This window comes from Anomalospiza imberbis, chromosome 5, assembly GCF_031753505.1.
Source record: "Anomalospiza imberbis isolate Cuckoo-Finch-1a 21T00152 chromosome 5, ASM3175350v1, whole genome shotgun sequence".
Taxonomy (NCBI): domain Eukaryota; kingdom Metazoa; phylum Chordata; class Aves; order Passeriformes; family Viduidae; genus Anomalospiza; species Anomalospiza imberbis.
In genome coordinates, this window is record NC_089685.1 from 8583624 (window position 1) to 8599348 (window position 15725).

At 37.5% G+C, this 15725-nt stretch overlaps 1 long non-coding RNA gene across 1 annotated transcript; it reads right to left on the reverse strand.

Moving 5' to 3' along the window:
- Positions 1–285: 285 nt before the first annotated feature.
- On the reverse strand, positions 286–8093 carry LOC137474946 (uncharacterized). The gene is made up of 3 exons (XR_010999570.1): positions 7792–8093; positions 1256–1568; positions 286–496 (listed from the first exon to the last, which is right to left on the reverse strand). It is a non-coding gene; the product is annotated as an uncharacterized lncRNA (long non-coding RNA).
- Between the last annotated feature and the right edge of the window lie 7632 nt (positions 8094–15725).

A 15725-nucleotide genomic window follows, 5' to 3' on the forward strand; every position in this document is an offset into this window, starting at 1 on the left:
TAAATTACTTATTATCTATTAGTCCTCTCTTGCCCATAATCTGCAAGAACAGCTCTATATACGTGTGAATTCCTCTGGTGTTTTAATTGGATGTGTCTCCAGTGTGATACCATAAGTCTCTCATTTAGCATCAGCAGTTTAACATCCTTTGGAGCAAAGTGAACCAATGACTTAATTAACTTCCACTTGGGTAGTTATCTGCTCTGGGAACCTGCAGGAAGTATTATTCTATTTGAGGGTGACAAATGAACATACATGAGGTACCACACGCCACCCAGTGGGAGATCTGACAAGGAACATAATTTATTTCATTAGTGGTGCCAAAATGGGCTTTCAAGCCGAAAACTAAATATGTAGCAGTGTCTTAGAAGAGGAAACAGCATGGGCTTTGTCTGAAATAATTGATTGTGTACAGTTCACAACATATATTTCCATGGGAAAGTTTAAGTTTTGTGCCAGTCTTCATCCATCACACTGAAGTTTGTTAGATGTCAACCTAAGCGGTGTATAAAATAAACAATCATAAATACTTTTGGATTTGGTAATACTTATCAATTACATTATGAAATATAGATTTAAAAGTAAATAACTAGCTTTGATTCAGAATTAACTTTGGGGTTTTAGAACATATTTATAATTTCTCTGAGTATTGTAGATTTCAAAACATGGCTACAGTCTCCAACATCCTTGTCTTTCTTCAGATTTATTGTAATTTATAGGGTAAAAGTTAGTGGCAGCCTCTAATTACCCACAGAACCAAAGTTTCCTGAATGAAAACTTGAGATCAAAGGGCATGAATAATAGCCTTAAAGGCATCTCCCCTTACACAGGCTACTCTTAGCCCCTCTGCTGTCCTTTGGTATAAATTAAGCACCTTAGGATGAATAAAACATGAAGCACAGAAGGTTTAGATTTCACAGAAGATGAATGGTTGGATTATTGATGGGAAAAGGAGCATGGGAAAGTATACACCATGTAGATCTAAACATTTTAAACTCTGTAAGCAATCACCTTCACTTTAGTAATTTTTTAAAATTTATTTTTCGTCATTTTGTTAAAATCCTTTCTGTTGATAAGGCAGCTGGGTTGTTCTGTGTCACTGAGCTGCACTTTTAAGCAAGCTCAGAAGCCTTTCACAGTTCATTCTGTTGATTTCAGTGGGCATATGACCAGGCCATAAAACCACAACAGCAATCACTGGTTGTTAAAAACCATACAAGCACTTACATTCAATTATAATGAAAAAGGTGCATACCTCTTGTGTCTCATGAAACTTAGACTTGAAGGCTGTTTGATTCCTCTTATATATAGCATGAATCCAGTTCCTTCCTGATGTAAAGTTCATTGCCTTTCACTAGTGTTACACGTGCTGAATTTAATTCATTTAATATCCCATCATGGTATAAATGTGCGTAACCGTAGGAATTAGGAGAACAGGATCAAAGCCCTCTCTAATGTAGATGTTTATTCATAGACAAAGATTTTCCAGGATGAATGGGTACATGAGGCAAAAGCTGTGTGTTTGTTTTGAGCAAAATTGTGTATTTGCTTTCTATGAAGAATGTTTCCTTTGAAGGGAAAAAAAAAAGTACAAAAAGAAAAATCAGTAACAGTTTTGGGAAATGGTAAAATAAAATGTTTCTCCATGAGCTGTGAAAATGGCTGACTCTTCATCTTGGCCTTAATTTGTTAAGAATCAAAATATTAACTTTTCGAAATTTGGACTTTTGAATATTTATCTTGTATTTACCTGAATTGAGAATGATCAATGAAAGCGGTCAAATGCCCAAATTACCTTCCTTTGTAAACCAGGGAGATGAATATTATAATCATATGTCATTCAATCCTATTACCCAGGTATCAGGGCAGTGAGGCAAACCAGGAAAAGGGGCTCACATACTCCTTACACTTGATTAACATGTGGGCTTTGAACAAAGCTCATCTGGTTTCCAGGAAGTTGAGTCAGCCTTTGTCTCTCCTCTTAAGACTGTTCCACTTTTTAGAACACAATTAAAAATGCATTGGCCTGGGAAGGGAACCCAAGTGTCTCACATCCCCTGGGATGGGTCTAACCACAGTCTTATACAGTAATTTTCACGCTCTCTTGCTGACTCTGTAAATATTGAAATATTTTATGCAGAATGAAGGACCCTCATATGAGCAATGGAGAAAAAATGCACTCAAGGACTACTGTAGATTGTGATGGTTGCAGCAGCCTTGGAGAAGGGCGGAGTCCTGCCTTTGACCCTTGCCTTGAACTAGGAAAAAAGAGGCTTGAACCTCTCTCTCCTGATGCTGGAGTGTGCTTATTTTTGGAAACTGGATAAAAAAATAGAAATTTAAACAAAAATGTGCACTGCAAAGATCTTGTGTTGCCTCTTGGGCTTTCCTCATTCCAAATGCAGAAAAAAATGCTATTTAGAAAATTGTAATGGCAAGGTTAGGGGTGTGGGTTTTTTTGTTTGGGGCATGTTGGAATTTGGTATCAAATTTTTGTTCGGTTCAGTTTAGGCAAAAAGTCTTAGAGTAACCTAAATAACACGTCTTCATATAAATATTTGTTTTTCTTTAAAGAAAATAAATACATAATCAACTAAAGAAACAGGTCAAGAACATTTCCTTGCTTTTTCTATGCTTTCAAAATTTTTTTCTCGGGGCCATTTATTTGAAGGAATAGCTGTGGGTTGAAGATTTTTGATTATAACCAAAAAACTGGGGTTTTTTTTCCCCTGTGAAGTATGACAGGAAAAAGTACCATTTTTCAAGTAGTTTTAATCTTATCTATGAATAGGTGTAGTTGTATTTAAATTGTCAGGTTTCAGGAAAACTTTGAGCTCCCAAAGCTGATCCAAAGCCCTCTGAGTAGGTGACAGTCTTTCTGTTGACTTAAACTGTCTATAGAGGGGAAGCTATCTGAGCTAAAACCTATGGTCTGAGAATTTGTGCCTGTGTAATCTACTTTATTAAGACAGAGGTTTACAGGAAAGAGAGATACCTCAAAGTTATCTTAATATTGCGGAAATTTGATTAATTATGCTTTGACGTAAGGATACTTTTATTTACTGTGTGTGTTGTTTGGGGTTTTTTCCTCCCTGCTGTGCTCTGGATATAACACATTGATGCTGAGGACACTGCAGAGGCCAATGAATTCCAATCAATGTGAATGCTCAGAAACCCTCAGCGGCCAAAGAGCTCCGGCAAACAAAGCCATTCTATAATGCATCAGTACAGACTTCACATTGCCCTGAGGAATAGAAAGGGTAGTTAGTTTAGGCAATCATGAAAAAATAAATCTCAAGGAGCAAATATTCTCACTTACAACAGTTTTCTGACAATAAGGCCATTTCTGACGGGAAGGGAGTTCACAGGTCATTCTTATTAAGTGCTTGACTGATTTATTTTAACACAACTCTCCCTTCTGCTGGAGCTGGGAGAACTGAGGTGTATTTTTCCTCCAGAAAAGCCTTCTAATGTTGTGCTGTGCTGCTGAGTGGAAAGGGTGCTATCCCATTGTATCAATTGCAGTATGCTTCCATCAGTGCAGCCAAATGCTCTGGAAGAGAGAATTCTCCAGCTTGAATCCACTCGCTTACTGACTCTCCCTGACCTCTGGAGTTTGCCAAGTGCTCTTTTAGGAACAGTTAGGTGGTAGTTGTGCTTGTCCTTGCAAACTGGATAACCTGTTCTCTCTCCCCACTGCACTTTACTACAGTATTTATTTAAGGAATTAGGAACAGTCCAATTCTCCCTCTAGAAGATGCCAATTTTAAATTTGCCTTAAAGCATTTGTGATGTTTCTCAAAGCCAGACTGTACTGAATATTAAAAACATCATATGGGGTAATATTCCTCACTCATATTATAAACTATATCTTTTGGGACCCTAGCTTAACTTTTAATTACATCGTTACCCTAATTATCTTATTAACATCCATCCCTATATGAAGAATAAAATAAAGGCTTTTTTCTTTGCCCCCGCAGCAGGCTCATGATCAAATATTCGGAAACTATTACACTAATCATACCCATTTCACTGTTAGCTTCCACTTTGCCCATCTGTTTGCCCATATCCACTTGCTTCCTGCCACAGCCTCAGACTGTCAGCTCTCTGAGGCAGAGTGTCTCACAGAGCTTTGCACAGTGCTTTCTTCTGACTGGGGTGCGTGGGTGGTAGAACTGTTACAGTGATAGATTTGTTTTCCACATTATCAGTAACATAATTGCATTGTATTAAGTTGTAATATTTTTGCCAGTGTATTTTCTTACAATGCATTTGCCAATGCATTTTCTTTTCTTATAATCTTGGAGTACTGTGTAGCATCTCCAAAACAATTGGGAGCTGCAATTTATTTATTAATTAAACAGATTGATAAATAGTAACTTAAGCAGTTTGGGTACAATAATGGCAAATGTTCTGTCCTTTAGTGATAGACAATCAGGAGCTCAACACACTTTGCAGAAATGGAAGCAATGAAAAGAGAATTTGATTATGTGCTGTCACTCCAATTCATTCTTCTCACTTCTCACAATTAGTTTAGGCTCTTCATCTATTCATGTCATCCATGCAACACTTCTATGCTTGTTTATCATCTCCCTCTTTTATTCCTGCTTTGCAAATGGGAAATTTTTTGCAATGTTGCTTCAGAGGAAATTATAGATCAGACTAGACAGTCGCACTTTTTTTCCTTTCCTTTCATTTATAGCAAGAAGAAATATGAATTGAAATCCATGTTCATCAAAGAGAGCATTGGGCTGAGAACACTGGATGCTGGTTGCAGTAGTAAAGGAGTACAAGCTGAAAATATGATACAGCTGTGCAGATAGCTTTGTGATTATTTTGAAAAGCTGGCTATCTGCCCCATCTGACAGTCTGTGAGCATGGCAAATAATTTAACATTCATGCTGCTCCTGTTTTGGCATTATATATATATGAATCATGTGGTCACCACTTTCCAAATTGGTAGTAGATCAGAAAAGAGTTAATGACTAAAGTTTTGATCATGACTTGTTCCATTATTCCATAATAAAAAACATTGTAAAATGAAATATCAAGGCATAAGGGACATTTGTGTCATGACTCATAGGTCATGGAGAGCTTTTTTTATAGCACATCTGAAGGAGTTATATCTAACTTCGGAAGTTTCCTGAAGAGTTGATCAACTGCTGAATGCCAGGCATGGTCTATGGATTCTTTTTTGACATCACAGGCTTCTACACACCCAAATAACCAGTAATTTACTGTCACTTCTGTGAGCTGGAAGAGAATATGCAAAGTCTTATTTCATCTATTCTTGAAAATGCTATGAAGATTTGCAATTAGATTTTCCCAATTAAAAAAAAAAAAAACAAACAAAAAAAAGAAAAAAACCAAACTGTTTATTATTTGCCTGAAATTTGGTGGTTTTTTTTTTTTTTTTGTTTTGTTTTTTTTTTTTGGTGAAGCTGAAATATGTGAGAAGGGAAGCCCTCATTAAGTAACATGGTGTAAGGATGGTTTTTATCCTGATGGCTTTATCCTCTTTGCTCCAGCAAGGAGGTGGAGGCTTTTCATTACACTTACACTACTTGTGTTAAGCAAGTTTGAGTGTGAAAATCCCCTTGTGGTGTAGCACTCTTGATCCTAAGTCCACCTGGGCACTGTGCTTATGTGCTGTCACTTTGGAGCAAAACGGATAACATAATTAGATGACGTGCTGGGCAACTCTCAACACAGCAGTGAGGCAAACCACCTCACCAGTTTTTCCTCCATGATTAAACATTTTCTCTGAGCACATGGGTGACTCCCAAGCTGTCTTGAAATGAGCTTCTCTCTATCAGCATCAAAAATTTGCCCTCTTAGAAAACAATGACTGTCTGCTTATTTGAATTTTAGCTTTTGTTCTTTATTGTGGCTGGACTAGCAAAAGTTAAAAGCAGGGGTCTGTGCAAAGACAGTTAAAGTTAGACTTAATGCCAAGTAAACTTGGAGTTTTCAGGGCAGGGAAAGCACAAAAGGAGAGTGAATACTGATCGAGCTATGGGAGACATGGCCTGTACTGACTGCCTGCTTAGCAATCAGATATGTCATAAGAGCATGAGAGAATATCACATTTACAAACAGGGGCAGGAATAGGTTATCTTTATACCCATTAGTGCAATATCGAATTTCTTTCCTTATCTGCCCTAGAAAGGAGCAAACACAGTCCAGGTTCTTGAATGTACAGGGAACAAGGAGGTAGAAAACAGTGTCACCAGCCTTGCTAGTGACACCATGGAAGAGCTACCCTGCCTTTCAGACTAAATCTTGTGAGCCACGATGCAACAGCCTCTTTAAAGGCACTGTGGGAATTCAGATGTCTCATCACTACCCAAATACTTGTCTGCTTATTTTGTCACACAAGGTTCCTAGCTTGCTAGCTGTTTGTGGAGAACACATGGATACACCTGCCAGACATTTCACATCAAAGGCATTGTAGAGCTTATGTTCCAAAGCAAATATACAACTGATAGCAAAACACAGCAATCAAAAGCAGACAGTTCTTCAATTTGATGTAATGTAAAAAACATGAATTTGTATGAACTACACTGATCTTTTTTTGTCTTCTACTGCTATACAAGAATATTCTTTTGATGATAATTTGAGCAAAGAAGAAATCTGTTGAAACTTCTGTAGTTAGAATGGCAGGAATTGGATAACAGTTTTGGCTTGTGGTGTTGTTTACTTGTTTGTTTTTGTTACTGGTGGCAACTGGAAATGTTCATGTTACCCAAAGTGACAGGGAAAATTGTCAGCATTGCAGCAGTACCCATTGCCCCCATCCATGAAGGAAAAAATTCTCCTTATCCATCTGAGAAAATTCAGCTTTGATTGGAGATTTGCAAAATCAGTTGCTTAGGATTAATAATGTTGTTAAGAATTGCATGAGAAGCTTGGAATCCTTGATTCAGACTTTATCCACCTGATATACCCAATCTGTTTTACCTCTCTCTAAATAGAAATTTACCTGCCATATCTAGGATTAAAATAACTCCTGAGCCATACACGAGACATTAGAAATATTTTAACATAAATGGAAACAGCCTAAAATTTAAGGGATCACTTTAGCTTCCTGCTGTTGCAAATTCTATATCTGACTGGAAGGTTAATGAAAGGAAATGAGGTTCCAAAACTTAGAAATTGAACAATTCTTTGAAGTTGTCTTTACATGAGGATTTTTTAAACTCAGTAGTTAGCTCTGTCAACATTTCCCTTTCAAAATATCATATTAGTGTGAAAATAGCAAGGAAAAGGGCACAATAAAGCAAAGGTTTTCTGACTGTAAAATTAATCTCCATAGAAATATGGAATTCCCAGCAGAAATGAGTAAGAAATCAATAAAAGTACTGAAGTGATAAAACACAATTGTCAGGGCAGGAGGTCTTGAAGTGCTATTTAGTCACTGTAGTGGAATTTTTTTTTGTCTGCACACAGCAGTCAAATGAATAAGGTTCTATACTATAGATGAAATGCAATTTATTTCATCCTCAATATACTGGTTGGTATATCGTTATCATACATACACACATTAAACTGTAACCAGATCATCTTCAAACCCAGTTTTGAAACCTTGGTTATACAGCAGGAGAATGAGGATTACATGGATTAACCATAGCCAGCAACTAATTACCATGCAGCTGCTTGTATGGTAATATTAAAAAAAAAACCCCACAATATAAAGAAAGGTAAAAATAAAGAAAAGTTAAAAAAAAAAAAAAAAAAGAGAGAGAAAGAGAAAGAAAACCCAGACAAGTGCTGCATAGTGCAATTGCTCACCATGCACAGACCAGTGCCCAGCCTGTCCCCAGGCAGCTCCTGACCAATTCCCCCCATTTTCTGTATTGGAGAAGATGCTCCATGGTATGGGACATCCCTTGGTCAGCTCAGGTCAGCTGTCCTGGCCATGCTTCCCCCTCAGATTCTTGTGCACCTGCCCACTGGCAGAGCCTGGGAAACTGAAAAGTCCTGGATTTAGACTAAGAATTACTTAGCAACAACTAAAACATGTGTGTGTTTTCAACATTTATTCTCGTACGGAATCCAAAACACAGCACTCTACCAGCTACTAAGAAGAAAATTAACTCCCAGCTTTGTTATGTATGAAACCAAAACTAGACAGAATTTTTTATTAATGATCTGAGGAAGCAATGATAGGAGGCTATCAGTGATACTTCACAGCAGGATAAAACCTCCAGTTATGTGAAATGCAGAAGCTACAACCTGAGCAAGTACTTTTGTTGCATTTACAAACAGCTGAGATGATGATGATGATTGTGTCAGACAGATGTCACAAAATACTTTTCCCAGCAGAACATTAAAAACATCGAAAATCATCATTAAAATAACTCAGAATTTGAAATACATATAACTTCTTTTCATTTATATTTTATTCATTAGTTGTAAATTATCTGAAGTGACCGGCAACCTTTGACATGCTGTCCCAGAAAACTTCATGCTGTTCTACTGGGACCATCAGTCCCATTTATTTTTGCTTATGCCATGCCGACAGGTTTCACTGTGTCAATTTTCTGCTACTCTTACTCAAGTGACACTTCCTTAGGAAAAATGACCTTTTCAAACATCTCTCCAGGAATTGTAAAGACATCACCCTTTCTCTAAAGTTTGTGTCAGTTTGGCTGTACAGTTTCACCCAAAGTATGCCACTGGTGACTCTCTAAGTCTCATAACATATTCTCATTCCATTTTAATAAAATGGTCATTTCTCTTGGTGGCACCAGGTTTGTGTTTTTTCCAGTCTCTACTTTTAGTGTTGGGTTTGACAGACAATCAATGTCTTCTATTCCTGTCGAACAAATAACACTTCATGGCAGACTCATCATAGCACCCCACAAGTTAGTCATGCTTAGCATTGTTAGGAGCAAGACTCCACAGGTTTTTTATTAGTTTCAGGGGTTTTGGTGTTTCAGTTTGGGTTTTTGGGTTTGGTTGTTTTTTTTTGGGGGTTTTTTTTGGCACCATTTTCTTGCTTACTTATAACATTATGGATAATATCAATTAGAGGTTGCATTCTATACCTATAATGAAAGCACTTAAAATAACATTAACTAAATTCTGGCAGAATTTACTATGCAACAGGTTTCTATTAGATGTAGAGCTGGTTTAGCAAAAAATTACTTAGCACACGTGGCTACATGTTCAGCTGCAGTATTTTCTCTGAAAGTCATCTCCTGAGATTACTTATATTGTCAGAATTGTATTCTAACACAAGTATATTTATCCTTGCCAACTTAAGCAATAGCATCTATGTGTGTTTTCCTTCAAGGTGCTGATTTTCCTTTATCTTTTGCAGGAATTTATCACTGTTTCACTCAGTTTTGGTTCAGGTGGTAGTCCCTGCCAGTGTTCTTTACTACACTGTTCACTTTGAGTTGTTATAAAACATTTTTGCTCTTCCTCTAAGGTGTTTTTGGACCATCATATGACTTTTACATGTCCTTTTGAACACATATATTCCTGTAACACCTTAGAAATTGTGAGGTTGTTTCCTTTGACCAAAAGCCCATCTAGAACTGAACAGACTCCCTTGCAAAGCTCTTGGAAAATTCTGATCCTACCATCCCATGGTGGTAACTTGGATGATTTCCCACAGTTCTATCTCAGATGTAGTTCTGGCAATTTCAGTCCTCATCTATCCCAAGACCTGAGTTTGTTCATGTGTTGGCAACTCCACAACTTAGTTATAGACATTGTTCCACTGCATGTTTGCCCCGACAGTGCTAGTGTAGATATTAAATCTTTCCCCCTTTTTTATCAGTTTGACTACAAAACTTTGCATCTGAAAATCTAATCATTTTCTGGTTCTCGAACACTGGAACAGTTTTCCAGATCCCCATCTGATAGCAATAAATAATGGCTGACCAATTTCATGTTAAAAGGGCATACAGAGTTAGAAAGAATGAGTTGAAGCTTCCATTGATTAAGGTCAATGCCTTCTTTTGAGCAGACTGAATCTCAGTTCTGGCTAGTGGTTACTGTGGTTAGTGTGATACATGAGCCATGGCTGATCATTTTCAATCACACTACTGTAAGTAGACTTTGCCAGAGCTCTTCCTAGAACTTTCAAAAAAAAATTAGATTTCTGCTTTCTGGCATATTAGGTATGTATTACTGTGTCTTTTAATAAACCCATCAGTTTTAGAACCTCTTTAAGCTTCTCCTTGATAATCATTGGATTTTCTATGTACACTTTAACTTAGTTAGGAACATTTATCACAAATTTTCTGGTATGATTTAGTATTGAGAAGAACTTGGAAAGTTTTATGTGGCATCAGGCATTTCACTGATAACTTCAGCTTTATTATAAACTGCACATATACCTAGTTGTGTTAAGATCTAGTTGTGTTAAGATATGTTATGTCCGATTATGAATATTCAGATTTGGGCCACAATCTCTGTTTCTTTTCAAAATTCCAGCAGCTCAGAGCTGTTAGTCATGGCTAATGTTTTATTTTTCTTTTCTAAAGCAAATATTACTTGGACAGGCCCTAGAATTGTCTATAGCACAGACGTACAACTTGTAGTACAAAAACCAGCTATGTACAGCCTAAAGAAATATATCATTTAGTCCCTTTGCTCCTTTATATGTTTTCTCTTTTCCAGGATAAGCTGGTAAAAGTCTAATGCGAGACAGAAGGATTTCCCAGATGATGCACTAGTCCAGGTCTCTACCTTCCTCAAGAGTCTCTTAGGTCATTCTCTCTGTCACGTCATTTAATATGTGCATAATGAATGTAATTACTTTTTTAGAAGTGATCTGTAAATCCATTTTTGGTCAGGAAGGGCAGTTTTAATGAAGATGCACTGTGCTTTGGTTCTGCACTTACACAATAAATCCGATATTCTGGGAAGAGTGTACAGCATAACTGGAGAATGAGCACAGCAAACAAAGGCCTCTCATTGCTCATCTTTTAGGAGTGGGTGCTACATCAGCTCAGTGGTGACAGGGACAAATATTCAAATATACCCACAAAGACAGCAGGGGAAGCAGACAGAGAGCTCCATTAATGGCACCTTCTAAAAAAACCTTTTTTTCTTGGAGATATTCTTGCAAGGGTGATAGGGGAATCATTCTGCTTTCATTAAAACCTTGATTTTTACTACTCCATGCCTCTTTGGGGAGGAAATATTGACCCAAGCCTTTAGCAACCAAAATATTTAAACACTGAAATCAGTGTTAATTATTCTGCTAAAGTTAAAAATGTAGACTTCTTTCCAGGTTTACATTGAAAAATCCCCCCTCATTTTAAAATATTTAAATTTATCAACTTAAAATTTAAAATTGCTGTGCTTTTGCTCAGATATACATGTTCAAATGATTTGTGAGTCTCAGTGTTTAGGGTGGGAACATTTAATGTGAAGCCAATTTAAAAACTCTTCCTTCCTATGCTTACCCACACCCAGTTTTATTCAGCTACTGGAGCTGTACTGGTCATAGTTATTCCAGATTTCTTTGGCTCCACTACTGCACATGACTCCTTTATGTCATGGGACTTAGGGTATAAGTAAATGCAATACATAGATTATTCAGGGCAGCTTCAGAATCTCCATGGTGGCCTGGTACCTCTATCCTTAAAAATTAGAGGTGACTGAGAGGGCAGGGGGCAGGTTGGATATTGATAACATTATTTATCACAAATTTGATTCTTTTTTTCTGATGTTTTTGGTCTCCTTTTCAGGTATCACAGATTCCTATTAAGGCTACAGCTCTTGCATATGGCAGGTGAATTATTTCTCCTGAGCATAAATAGGATCAACCTTCTAATCCTGCTATATTTTATATCCATATCTCAAAACCATCTCCACATACAAATGAACAGAGAAATTAATCTGTTTTTCAAAGTAAAACTGTAAGACATCTTTTACTCAAGCAATCAGATTTCCCTGATATACACTATTAATTACTACTTTTCATTGCATTCAGGTGATTCATAGAAATGCCACCTGACAGTAGTATTCCTTTTGTGTTACCTTTACATAGTTCACAGCAAATAGTTCACAGAGCATTTTGCTCTGCTGCTAGAAAAATATAACAGAGAATATATCACATGCATTCTAAACACAGGTAACTAAAGGCTGAAATTCATATAAAACTCTCTAAAACAATAGTGATTAAATTCTTATTAGTACTTATAGAACTTTATTTGTTGTGGAACAGCCCAGATTCCAAAGGGTGTTGGAAGAAGACAGAGATTATTCTTTACTGTTGATTTTTTTAACTATCTGCCTCCCCAGAGCTGAAGGCTGTTTATCTCAGGCCAGTAGAAGCACAGAACAGAAACAGAAAATCTGTGGTAACAGTAGGAAGAGAGAATCTAGATGTGATTTTCTTTTCTCCTGAACTGACTCTTCATGCTCCTGAGATACTGGGGAAACATTTTTACTTTTGAATAATAGGTGAAATGGAGTGCATGAACTGTTCTTCCTAAAAAAGAAATTCAGTGAACCTAGGGTAGTTTTTGAAAGGGAATTTATTACTCACTGAAGAATAACATCCTTTTAAATACATAGTAAGATGCAACAGAAATATAGATAGCAGTGTGAACACTAAATCTCATCCCGTTCACTAAGTGTGCTGTGGATGCATCACCTTCTGCTAATAGAGCATAAGAAGGTGTTTAGGCTTGTACAGTTTTTGTTTCTCCTTTGACAATCAGTGCTATACAGATTTTTTTTTTTTTTTTTTGTAGTGTGAATTGCTGTCACAGAAAAAGCAGAATAAAATCCTTTAAATTATAAACTCCATCTGCCTTGGCCACACTCTTTAGCTGACTGATGACATGTAACCCATACTATTGGCTGTTCTGAGGTGAAGTTTGTGTTACTTCTTTATCAGTACATTAACCTGTCTTGTTCCAGACACTGCTGATATTCTGCTTTACATGTGTATAACAAAGGCTGCCTTCTGGAATGAGAGGTGTCCCAACATAAATGGCTGAAATTAAATTGCAGCATGTCTACTAACTCCCAACTTCTGTGAAGGAGGCAGAACCCTCCTTTTCTAACACAATTTTCTTGGTTCCTGAAATCAGCTCTTATCTGATGCTAACTGTGGTAGTAAAAATCCCAAGTCGGAAGTGGATAACAGCCAACTCTTCCACTTGTGCCCAAGATAAGTATGCCATTAACTATGTCTCCTAGAGTTATTTATCTCATGCAAGCAAATGAGTTCAAAGCCTTCCATTTACTGTTATATGATTGTAGATATCTGCTGTCAGGTCTTCACTGGCTAAAGCTGGGCTCTTGACAGGGACAGAAGCAGAGTATGGCCCACCAATATAGATTTTTTGCAAAATAATATGGCAGCTGGTAAAAAATGTATGCCCCCTTTTTCTCTTTTTTCTTCTCACTCTCTAGGTGTATACAAAGCACAGTATCAGCAGCAGCCCTCTCCTTGGCAGGTATGTGTCCTGTAAATTGTGCTTTCCTCCATCAACCTGAGAGTTCTCAGAGACACAAGATGGATCAATGTATAGAATACTCACATTGATTTGAGTTTATAGTATCTCATGGGAGAATTTCTTCATCTCTGGTTTTCCCATCATCTGTCTCTTTCAGACTTTTTTTCTCTTAGAGAATGTACAGGATATAGTACAAATATCAGCTCAATGCCACTACAGACCATAACATTCTCCAGAAAGAGTTTCAATTTCTTTTCCCACCACTTGGTCTCTGAACTTAGAAAGTTAGGTTTTGGGGATTTTTATCAGTTGCTTTCTGCATCATCTTCCCTTCTACTTCTGATGAGATTTCCAACTAGACTCTTTAGTGATGGGTAAATTGCTTCTGCACTGTGCTGCACTGACAAGAGTAAGGCTTCAGCAGTGAATAGTTACTGTGCAGTGGAGGCAAAAGTAGACCCAGAAGTTTTTTTTGCATTGGTGGCAGAGGTATGAGCTCACACATTTTTACCATGAACTAAGCAAAGGCTGTGTTCACATAATCAGATGTTGCATAAAAACTCACAGTCACACAGCACTGTACCTCAGCCCTACAACCTAACTCTCAAAACATGCAACCTGCTGAGTAGCCTTAAGATGTTCCATATGGCAGAAAAATCCCCTATATATAACTATCCATGTACTGAGCTACCTGTTCTGCTCCCCAGGCTGTTTCCATACACCTGGAGCTGTTCCTAGGCAGGTAACATTAGTCCCATTAAAGCCTGATGTTCAAAGGAGCTTGCTACACCCCACTTAGGGTGAAAAAATACTCCTGATGACCTTGAATGTAACTCCATGCTGTAAATATTTCCATGTCTTGCTTTAACCTGAAATTAGCTTTGAATAGGCCTTTGGTGCTCTAGCTTGCATGAATGATAAAATCATAGAATGGTTTGGGTTGAGAGGGACATAAAAAATCACCTAGTTCCAACCCACCTGCTGTGGGCGGGGACCCCTTCCACCAGGTTGCTCAAACCACTATACAACCTTACCTGAAGGGATCTGAAAACCTCTGTGGGCAACAGGTTCCAGTGCCTGACCACTGTTATCATAAAGAATTTCTTTCTAATATCCAACCTAAATCTACTCTCTTTCAGTCTGAAGCCATTTTCCCTTGTCCTATCACCACACACTCTCGTGACAAGTCCCTTTCCAGTTCCTTTGTAGTCCCTTCAGGTATGAGAAGGCTACACTAATATCTCCCTGGAGCCTTCACTTTTCCAGACTGAACAATCCCAATTCTCCCAGCCTTTCCACACAGGAGAGGTTCTCCATCACCTTAATCATCTTTATGGCCTTCCTCTGCATCTGCTCCAACAAGTCTGTATCCTTCTTGTGCTGAGGACCCCAGAGCTGGATGCAGAACTCCAGCTGGGGTCTCACAAACCCCACACAATGAAATCTATGAATGCAAAGGAAAGGTTTCTGCAGAAGGTACCAAAAGTCCATAGAGAAATATGTTCCTTGCAGTTTCAGATACTGAAAATAAGAACCTTCCTTATTTGTCTGTTTGCATATAGAGACCCCATAGGACAGAATTTAAAATCGCTTAATTCCCCAAATTTAAACCCACAATGAATGCTTTCCAAGGGGTTTCCAGACATGGTAGCTAACTTTATTTGGCTCCAAATGTAACATTCTATGAAAAACTGTTTTTAGGACACCCGTTACTGCAAATTCAGGATATTTTAATTTGGTTCAGATGGAGGCACTCAGAATTAATACATACTTTTGAAGATGATGGTACATATTGCACAAGAGCAGATGTGTCAAGGGGGCCTATGTAATACATTTCTCAACTGCCAGCAAGAGGATGCTAATGATGTGATTGTCAGCAACTACATTGTTCTAATGTAGCTGCTCAGGGATTTTTACCTGTAACATGGTAGGTACAACCACTGTAATGCTATGCAAGAAAAACGCTTGAAATAATAATAACAGTAATAATAATAGTATCACTTTACTCATCTTTAATCCAAATGTTAGAAAAAATAAGATCTTTTCTAGATCATACACACATAAAAGATCTAGAATGTTTTATAATACAAATCAGCACAAGATAAAATTGAGGTCAAATGTGTGAGGAAGAAATAGCGTGCACAGAAACTTGCAAACTTTTTTTTAGTTTCCAGACTTGAAAATGACAGAGAAGAACATGTGGCAATTACAGAACCACTTTTATTGCTTTAAAGCAACACAGATTAATTGGTTTGATATAAACATAGGAGCATATCTCAACTATGAGCAAAG